The 11,062-nt window shown below is 42.3% G+C and overlaps 1 pseudogene; it reads right to left on the bottom strand.

Moving 5' to 3' along the window:
- Positions 1-2,693: 2,693 nt before the first annotated feature.
- Positions 2,694-3,056, bottom strand: LOC109266641 (D-dopachrome decarboxylase-like; annotated as a pseudogene).
- Between the last annotated feature and the right edge of the window lie 8,006 nt (positions 3,057-11,062).

Raw genomic sequence — 11,062 nt, 5'->3', positions numbered from 1 at the left:
AATAGTTGCAGAGAAAGCATTTGACAAAATACAGCATCCTTTCTTGATAAAAACTCTCGAGAAAGTAGGGATAGAAGGAGCATACCTCGAGATCATATAAGCCATATATGAATGAGCCAACACTGATATCATCCTCAATGGGGAAAAACTGAGAGCATTCCCCCTAAGGTCAGGAAGAAAACAAGGATGTCCACTCTCACCACTGTTATTCAACATAATATTGGAGGGCTTAACCTCTGCAATCAGACAACACAAAGAAATAAAAGGCATCCCAATCGGCCAGGAGGAGGTCAACCTTTAACTCTTCCCAGATATGATCCTCTATATGGAAAACTCAAGATTCCACAAAAAAACTGCTAGAACTGATCCATGAATTCAGCAAAGTTGCAGGATATAAAATCAATGCACAGAAATTGGTTGCATTCCTATACACCAACAATGAAGCAACAGAAAGAGAAATCAAGGAATCAATCCCATTTATAATTGCACCAAAACCCATAAAATACCTAGGAATAAATCTAACCAAAGAGGTGAAAAATCTATACACTGAAAACTATAGAAAGCTTATGAAAGAAATTGAAGAAGACACAAAAAAATGGAAGAATATTCTATGTTCCTGGATAGGAAGAACAAATATTGTTAAAATGTCGATACTACCCAAAGCAATCTACATATTCAATGCAATTCCTGTCAAAGTAACACCAAGGTTCTTCACAGAGCTAGAACAAATAATCCTAAAATTTGTATGGAAACAAAAAAGATCCCAAATAGCCAGAGCAATCTCGAAAAAGAAAACCAAAGCAGGAGGCATCACAATCCCAGACTTCAAGCTATACTACAAAGCTAATCATCAAGACAGTATGGTACTGGCACAAGAACAGACACTCAGATCAATGGAACAGATAGAGAACCCAGAAATGGACCCACAAATGTATGGCCAACTAATCTTTGACAAAGCAGGAAAGAATATCCAATGGAATAAAGACAGTCTCTTCAGCAAGTGGTGCTGGGAAAACTGGACCGCCACATGCAGAAGAATGAATCTGGACCTATCTTACACCATATACAGAAATAAACTCAAAATGGATGAAAGATCTAAATGTAAGACAGGAAGCCATCAAAATCCTCGAGGAGAAAGCAGGCAAAAATCTCTTTGACCTCAGCCACAGCAACTTCTTACTCAACACGTCTCCGGAGGCAAGGGAAACAAAAGCAAAAATGAACTACTGGGACCTCCTCAACATAAAAAGCTTCTGCACAGAGAAGGAAACAATCAGCAAAACTAAAAGGCAACTGACAGAATGGGAGAAGATATTTGCAAATGGCATATCAGATAAAGGGTTAGTATCCAAAATCTATAAAGAACTTATCAAACTCAACACTCAAAAAACAAATAATCCAGTGAAGAAATGGGCAAAAGACATGAATAGACACTTCTCCAAAGAAGACATCCAGATGGCCAACCCACACATGAAAAAATGCTCAACATCACTCATCATCAGGGAAATACAAATCAGAACCACAATGAGATACCACCTCACACCTGTCAGAATGGCTAACATGAACAACTCAGGCAACAACAGACGTTGGCGAGGATGTGGAGAAAGAGGATATCTTTTGCACTGCTGGTGGGAATGCAAACTGGTGCAGCCACTCTGGAAAACAGTATGAAGGTTCCTCAAAAAATTAAAAATAGACTACCCTACAACCCAGTAATTGCACTACTAGGTATTTATCCAAGGGATACAGGTGTGCTGTTTCGAAGGGACACATGCACCCAATGTTTATAGCAGCACTATCAACAATAGCCAATGTATGGAAAGAGCCCAATTGTCCATCGATGAATGTGTGGATAAAGATGTGGTATATATATACAATGGAGTGTTACTCGGCAATCCAAAAGAATGAAATCTTGCCATTTGCAACTACGTGGATGGAACTAGGGGGTATTATGCTAAGCAAAATTAGTCAGAGAAAGATAAATATCATACAACTTCACTTATATGAGGACTTTAAGATACAAAACAGATGAACATAAAGGAAGGGAAGCAAAAATAATATAAAAACATGGAGGGAGACAAAAACATAAGAGAATCTTAAATAAAGAGAACAGAAGGTTGCTGGAGGGATTGTGGGAGGGAGGATGGGCTAAATGGGTAAGGGGGTAAGGAATCTACTCCTGAAATCATTGTTTCACTATATGCTAACTAACTTGGATGTAAATTTTAAAAAGTAAATTAAAAAAAAAGAATATTACTGGGTCAATTGACAAAATGGACTGATGAAACTATTAGTGTTAATTTTCTATTGCTGCTGTAACAAATAATCACAAATTTAATGGCTTAAAACAACCGAAATTTATTTAGGATGTGGACATCTTTGGGGGGCCATTATTCCTGCTGACATAGTCATAATTGATACAAGCATCTTACCAATGACAAAATTACTAAAGTTGTTAACTGTCCTGTGCTTATGTAAGAAAATATTCTTACCCTTCAAAAGTATACACTGAAGTATTTATTTGTTTATGGAAAACAAAGCTTTCTTCATTTATTTGACATGCAGGTGAGAAGAGGACTGTAATGTCACTGGCACATCTGCATGAAGGGTTTCAGAAGCTGGTATCCACCAGGCCCCTCCTCTACCAGGAGGACCCTCTGCAAGGGGCAGGCAGCTCACAGATGCCCTCCGTGCCAATCATAGAAAAGTCATGACTGTCCCTTTCTTGTCAATCTGCCAGGGTTCCAGGGGGGAAAAGCAGATAATTATCAGATCCTGGCCCAGGTCCAGCTCCTTGGTGAGGGACTTGAAAAATTGGGCTTTGTGACCGCAGTTCTCCCCTGCAGTGTCCTCCACACGTGATGGAAGAGATGAGCAGTTGCACGCAGGGCTCAGTGGAGCTGTTCACCACCAAGGCCAGACCTGGTCACACCATCACGCTCACATAGTCTTCAGGTTGGCCCAGGATGGCTGCACTGGCCGTGCGGAGTCGCTCTACCAGTCCTGTGGGCATGCCAATGTTTTGGTAAGTTCGTATCCAGCTCGACAACTGGCATGTCTGGCAAGAAGGAACTGGAGTGGCCACAGCAGCGGAGAAAGAACAAGCAGAGTCTACACTCAAGTATTTAGAGGCAAAGGGTCACGGTGTATGCAACCTACTCTCATATGGAACAGAAATAACAATATACAAAGAGAGAATGGGAGGGGGGAAATGATAAAGCAAATTGACAATTTACAATAGGTACTTCTGGATAAGAAGTATATATAGTAGCCTTCCTACTATATTTGCAACTCTTCCATAATTTGAAGTAATTTCCAAATGAAGTACATGTGTATGGCTGTGTGTGTGTGTGTGTGTGCACATGCATGTGTGTGTGTGTGTATTTGCGATAAGTAAGAGTGCCAAGGAGCTGAGACAAGAGGTTTGCTGTGTCTTAGTTTCATCTCACCAAGTAGATTGAAGAACACCTCAGGCGCTCTCCGTTGTCGACAGAACACCCTATGTCCTCAACATGATATTCAGGCTTTTTCATGACCTTCAGCCTCCTCTAGCAATCACATCTTCCATCTCCCATCTATTCTTTTATCCACATCTGATTACTTACCATTCCTCAAAACTACATCATAAAAATTTCTCCACTTATTAAGCATCTAGTGTATACTGGCTCTACCCCCTTGTCATTTCATTCAATCCTCACAACAGAACTTCAAGTTAGATACCAGTGTTCCCTCTTACAAATAGTGAATCAAAGGCTCAGACAGGTTACTTGATTTGCTTAAGGTCACACAGCTAGAGCTAGACTTTAAATCATGTCTAAAACCAGGTTCTTTTCCATATACTGCATTGCCCCACCCTCTAAGTACTGATTCAATAAACATTTCCTAAGCACTCACTCAGTGCTGGGCTCTATGCCAGGCACTGGGAGTACAAACGTAATCAATCCCACTTCAACCTCCCAGAGTGTATGATTTAGCCACAGAGATAGGGACAGGGCTGAGGAGAGCAAGGGGTTAAGGGTCAGGGTCAGCCGGGTTTCCAGAGTCTGGCTCCATGATCCTAGAAGCTGAGCCAGGAACCTAGGTGGTGGTGCAAGTAAAGAGGGAAACCTCCCCGCCCTCAGATGGTGGGGAGTCCTGGGTGAAGGTTCCGGGAACATTTTTCTTTTTAGTCAGGTCTCTGCTGCCCTCTAGGGGGAGATGCAGAGATAACAGGAGGAGAAGTTTCACCCAGAAGTGGCGCGTGGGGGTGGGGAGCCACATTAACTCTGAGCCTCTTCTTAGCCTTGGGATCTGTGACATGGTTCCCTGACTTGTAAATGTAGAGGTCTGGGTTTGAAACTGCAGTTTTGCAGGGGTCAGTCTGCTTCACCAGGAGAGATACTCAACTTTTCTCAGGTCATATACTGAGCCCCAAAATTAACCCCAGACAGAGCCCCTCAAAGACTGAGCTATGATGAAGGTCACAGACTGAATTCTGACCTTGATTAGAGACTAAACCCACCCTAACACCCTACCAGACTTCTGCCACCCCCTCGCCTGCTCCCCAGTTGCTAAACACCACCATTACTAGAAATTAAATTATATCCATTCACAATTAAATAAGCTGTAAAGAAAAACAAAGATGATACATACTCAACATGTATTACTTCCTAATTATTTTATTACATTCTGCTGCTGGCTATACTCTTGAGGTGATTTAAATCTACAGTGTCTGCATGGCACAAATGCTATATAATGGCATGCAAATTCACATCACTCCCCAAGTCCCCAGCATATTCAGGGATAGCTTGAAATTAGCCATGCTGAGAGTATTTACACCACAGAAATTGGCAAATATTACAGCATCAGGCTTGAATTATTGTTTTGTTAATTGTCTAGACCAGGAATCACCAAACCACAGCCAACATGCTATTTTTGTATGGTGACTTAAGAATGATTTTTACATTTTAAAAATGTTGAAAAAGATATAACAAAGGAGAATATGCAACAGAGACCATATGAGTCTCACAAAGCCTAAAACATTTACTATCTGGCCCCTTCCAGAAGGAGTTGGCTGATCTCTGATCTAGACATAAGAACGTGTGGGGAAAATGTTAATAATGCAGATTATAAACATGTCAGATCTATAGCTGCTACCACATTATAAATCACACAGATTATTGAGGGAATATTTTTCCAGCATTTGAAAACTATTATCTAATGCAGCAAAAAAAGTCATTCACATCATTGACAAAGAAGTGAAATTCCATGCAAGCTGGTGCAGCCACTCTGGAAAACAGTATGGAGTTTCCTCCAAAAGTTAAAAATAGAACTACCCTACAACCCAGCAATTGGACTACTAGGTATTTATCCAAAAGATACAAAAATACAGATTCAGAGGGGCACATGCACCCCAATGTCTATAGCAGCACTATCAACAATAGCCAAATTATGGAAGGAGCTCAAATGTACATCAATTGATGAATGGATAAAGAAGATATGGTACACACACACACACACACACACACACACACACACACACTGGAATATTACTCAGCCATCAAAAAGAATGAAATCTTGCCATTTGCAGTGACATGGATGGAGCTAGAGTGTATTATGCTAAGTGAAACAAGTCAGTCAGATAAAGACAAATACTATATGATTTCACTCATATGTGGAATTTAAGAAACAAAACAGATGAACATAGGGGAAAAGAGAGAGGGGCAAATCATGAAATAGACTCTTAACAATAGAGAACAAACTGAAGGTTACTGGAGGAGAGGTGGGCAGGAATGGGTTAAATAGGTAATGGTATTAAGAAGGGCACATGTTGGGGGGCCTGGGTGGCTCAGTCGGTTAAGGGGTTAAGCGTCCGACTTCGGCTCAGGTCATGATCTCACGGCTCGTGAGTTTGAGCCCCGCGTCGGGCTCTGTGCTGACAGCTCAGAGCCTGGAGCCTGTTTCAGATTCTGTGTCTCCCTCTCTCTCTCTGACCCTCCCCCGTTCATCCTCTGTCTCTCTCTGTCTCAAAAGTAAATAAACATTAAAAAAAAATTTAAAAAGAAGGGCACATGTTGTGATGAGCAGTGGGTGTTGTATGTAAGTGATTAATCACTAAATTCTACTCCTGAAACTAATATTACACCACATGTTTAACTAAATAGAATTTAAATAAAACTTTGAAATTTAAAAAAAAGAGGTGAAATTTCAAAATATGTAGTGGTGAAGCTGAAGAGGTTTAAATGTAATGACTATAATTTATATGAGTTTTGAGAAACAGTTTTACAGAAGAACATGTATCAGATCTAATGACAATAAATCTATATGAAAAAAAAGCACATTGGAATGCAACTCCATTTGTCAAATTATGGTTGAATCTCAACTATCAGTTACAGATATAAGAGTTTGGCAAAAGTCAGTGGAAGTATTCTACGAGAATCAATTAGCTAGATAGAATTTATGATAAAGAATATTGTAGAAACTTAACAGAAACCCATGGGGGAGGGAAAGGAAAAAAAAAAAGAGGTTAGAGTGGGAGAGAGCCAAAACATAAGAGACTCTTAAAAACTGAGAACAAACTGAGGGTTGATAGGGGGTGGGAGGGAGAGGAGGGTGGGTGATGGGTATTGAAGAGGGCATCTTTTGGGATGAGCACTGGGTGTTGTATGGAAACCAATTTGACAATAAATTTCATATATTAAAAAAATAATAAATACATAAATGAATAACTTAAAAAAAAGAATATTGTATATGTCATCACCATAAATTTTGTTACTCATATTAGTAAAATGTATAATGAACTTATGGATGCAGGCATATGCACACATTTTTGGAGAGCTGGTTGTTAAAAATTTGCCAGCATACTGCTGCTCAACAGCCTTCACATACCCAAAGCAACAGCTATATCCCTAGTTCTAAAAAGGCAGAGATTGCCAACATCTACCAACACCCACCCACTCTTACCATGGACCTTTTTCTAAGACTCCCACCTTTCAGAGTTTGGACCCTGGTATATATTTGCTCTTGTTTTCCATCTCTGTCTTTTTGCCTCACCTTTCAAAGTATCTCTTCAGATTTGTCTCATACCTCCTCAACTGATTTTTTCATTTATGCTCTCTGATATTTAACATCCAAGACTTTTTTCTTCCTGATCATTCTTTTTATGGCATTCTCTTCTCTAGTGGATTCAATAACTTCTCTTGATTCTCTGAAAATATTCATGATAGAGTGCTGGATTTTTTTTTAGAGTGTTTACCTCCCCATCTAGTCTCTTTCTGCCACATAGCTTTTATCTTTTTGTTCGTTCATTTGTTTTATTTTGTTTTGTCTCTGTCTTTTCTACTAGATGCTCTCCTTGGCTCTCTGAGGGTCTTTGCTATCTCTACGTGAGGCATTAGGAAAAGAACAAGCCTCCTTGATGAAATGGCTGATTCCCAAACTAGGGCAGAGAAAGTAGTAGATGAGTCCAGAATATCCCCTTATGCAAGAAAGTGCCAGAAAGTCCATCTTACGATGGACATAAGGGGCAGCAGAAAGGGGCTCCCTGTGGATAAATCTAGAATGAACTGAGCATAATATGCACATACAGCATAATATATTGAGCATAATATTTCATAATATACATATATATAGTAAGACTATATAACTCATTGATCGAAATAAAATCCATGAGATGACATTAATACAACTTCATAAATAAATAAATAAATAGCAAGAGGGGGAAAGCTCTTCCTTGTACCAGGAAAATAACTAATAAATATAAAAGGCAATGGTGGCATTAGAAAATTATCTCCAGATAACATCCGTATAATAATTGATTCAGGCAAGAATAATCGATGATTTGAAAACTGGTGGATAATGAATATTTATTAATTACAAAGGAAAAAACAATAACTTTACACTGAAGATATTTGGCAGACACCTCGTTTAAGCAGGTGATTAAAGTTAACATCACTGGCAAAGGGATAAATGGGCGTCATGTGCCTCCTGACATGTGAACTAACACAACATCATTTGTGTGATATTGCTGTCAACGGTTCCCTCAGGAGGAAACATCAGACAAACTGAAACTAAAGGACATTCTGCAAAATACCTGTCCTGTACTCTTGAACAAATGTCAATGTGGCAAAGAAAGACTGAGGAATTGCTTCAGATTAAAGGAGCCTAAAGAGACATGACAACTAAATGCAGCACATGATCTGGGATTTTCTGCTCTAAAGGACATTATTGGCACAGTTGGCTAAATCTGAATAAGGTCTGTAGATATAATAGCCCTGAATCAATGTTAATTTCAATGTTAAAAAGAATGTCCTCAGTTTTGAGAAAGACACTGAATTATTCAGGGGCAAAGGGGCATCATGTTCAGTGAAAAAATAATATGTTGATATTAGGGGAATTTGGTGAAGAGTAGACAGGAATTCTTGCAATTTTTCTAGTCTGAAATTAGGCCAAAAAAAAAAAAAAACACTCCACACAGTCAAGAAAAATTCTAAAGCTGACTGGGAGCTGTGTGCGCATAGGTCGGGGGTGTGGACAATGGGCCTGGGGGAGGGGGCCTGCTGGGGCCACTTCATTAGGCGCCACCCCTCTTCCCAGTTTCATCTTCCATTCTCCTGCCTAGAGGTGTCTGCCTGGTTGCCAGGTGCCAGGAGTTGAATGGGGCAGGGAAAGTGGTGTTGTGCTGGGGACTCAACATTCACTTAATCTCCTGTTTTCCCACCCTCAAGTCCCCTCCTCCCAGGCCAGAGACCCTCTCCAAAGAATAAACCTCCAGTCCTCTGCCCAGGTTGGGGGAGGGGGTAGTCTGGGCTCAGTGGGAAGAAACCAGGGGGTCTAACTGCTCTCGGCTTTCAGCCCCACCTACTTCTAGAAGTGCCTGAGCCTTTTCGGAGCTCCCAAGGTAAAATCTGGCTGCTTGTAAATCTAGCAAACCCACTGCGGTTTAAGATGCACCTTTCCAAGTCTGTCGAGCTAAATGTCTGAGCTCCACTCCCAGCTTTCAAAAGCTGCTGTCATCTTGTCTCCTGTTCCCTTTGTCCTTGTGGCTTTAAATATTTTAATAAAACCATCCGCTGTCATTTTCCTGGAGTTTCAGGAAAGAGCATGTGTATCCAACCTGTCATCTTTAATTGGAAGTCCTTTGTTATGTTCTCTAATCTTTCTACAATGGCCATATATTTCTTGTGCAATTTTAAAATATATTTAAGCACATGAAAGAGTTAAATGTTGTGAAACCATGTAAAACAATTTAAGAATGGATATTTATCAGGTTTCTGACGGGAAGATAACTAAGCTCTGAGAAGGAGCTGGGCGGTGTAAGAAAAGTAATAGGAGATGCTGCTCATTGGCAATGTGCCGTGAACGCGAAAGCATTCCTCTCCGAACACGTTTTTAACCTTCCAACAGCGACTATTAAAGATGGAGAGCACCTGGTGTGTATTGGAAGGGTCCGCAGGGCGAAAAAAGCTAGCAAAAGACTATGACAGTTCTGGAGCTCAAATTTCACCAAATCCTAGAGGCGGCAGGTACGCGCACAGCACGAAGGCCAAGGCCCTCCTTGGGGCTGAAGATTTGAAAGAGGCTACTCCCGGAGGGGCTCGCTCAGATCCCAGGTTAGAAGCAGGCATCTGTCCCCCGCACCAACACGAGGTCAGGATAGATCCAGGGGTGAGTCAAGTCTAAGGCTCGGTGCCAAACCCAGACCCTCTGCCAGTCGGATGCAGAGAGCGAGTCCCCAGCGCGAGCACCGCATCTGGATGCACCCGCGCTCACCTCCAGCTGCGTCCTCAGCTGCGCCGCGACCCGGAAGGGGTGGCGCCGCGAGGAGCGGCCTTTCCAGCTCTAGCCACACAGGGGCAGCAGAGGACAGGCGGAGAAAACCGAGAGGGACTTGGGGATGGGGGTGGGAGAGGGTAGGAGACTGGGAGAAAGACCTAGAGAGGGATACAAAGTACACAAAAAAGAGGTGGCAGAAAAATGGAGAGAGGGGCGAGGAAACTGACAGCCCGGCACTCAGGGAGAGCCTGGAGGCCCCAGAACTATAAAGGAAGGAAGCACTACTCACAGTGAGAGAATTCCTCACTTGTGCAGCGTGCCGCTGGCTCACCTTGTGATGTAAGTATAATGAACCCATTTCAGAGATGAAGAAACTCAGGATGACAAATTACACGGTCAGCGAAGTCACAGAATTGGCCCTAGATCGTTTACTGGCTGGGGAATTTAACTTCTCTGTGCCTTGTTTTCCTTCCCTGCCTCACAGGGTTGTTGTAAGGGTTAAATGAGACGACAGGCAAAGCGCTAGACTAGCTCAAGGCACATAGTAAACACTCAACAAATGCCAAGGGTTATTATTTATCTTTGTTGTTGAATCCTCACAACATGGAGAGGCGCCCTTGGATTCCAGGTTTGTGGAGTGCTGCTGAGAACTACTCCCCCCATGTTAGAGTTGGGGAAACAGGCTGGGAAAGATTGCATGACTTAGCATCCAGGTCTACAGCCAGGGAATAGCAGAGCCAAAATTCAAAATCAGGTCGCTTGTCTCTTTCTTCTACCATGCAGGCTGCCTCAGCAGGGGGCAGAAAGTGCGTGCTCAGCCCAAGTTGCTAAAGTTTGGTTCGGCCCTTTCCCACTGAGCACAGCCTGCTGCCAGGCCCTGGGCTGGAGAGGCAGCTGGGGGGTCAGCAGCATGTTTTCATGGCCAAGCAGCTCACTGAGGGAATGACTGACCAGAGCTGGACAGGGGTGGGAGTTCTGTTGGACATGCTCTCTGTTCCTGTCAGGGACAAAGAGAAGAGATCCTGGTTCCGCTCACATACCCACAGTTTCCAGCCTTCAGTGACAAACATCTGGACAATGAGCACACCAAACGGATGGCATGGGAGAGGCACACATTGGCATGGGAAAGGGGCTCTACCTAGTCTTTGAAAGCCTGGTCTCCGATTACTCCTGGGTCCCCCTGGATGAGATACTTAACCTCCCTCTCCTTCCTACCCTCTTCATCTGCAAAATGAGGGTAACAGCAATCCTTTCTTCCTCACTGAGGTGGGGAGGAGGGGGTAGGAGGATGAAATGAGGTGACCAGTGC

Source organism: Panthera pardus, unplaced genomic scaffold (genome assembly GCF_024362965.1).
Source record: "Panthera pardus isolate Hobbes unplaced genomic scaffold, ASM2436296v1 HiC_scaffold_11, whole genome shotgun sequence".
Lineage (NCBI taxonomy): Eukaryota > Metazoa > Chordata > Mammalia > Carnivora > Felidae > Panthera > Panthera pardus.
This window is presented reverse-complemented; position numbering and strand designations above follow the sequence as displayed.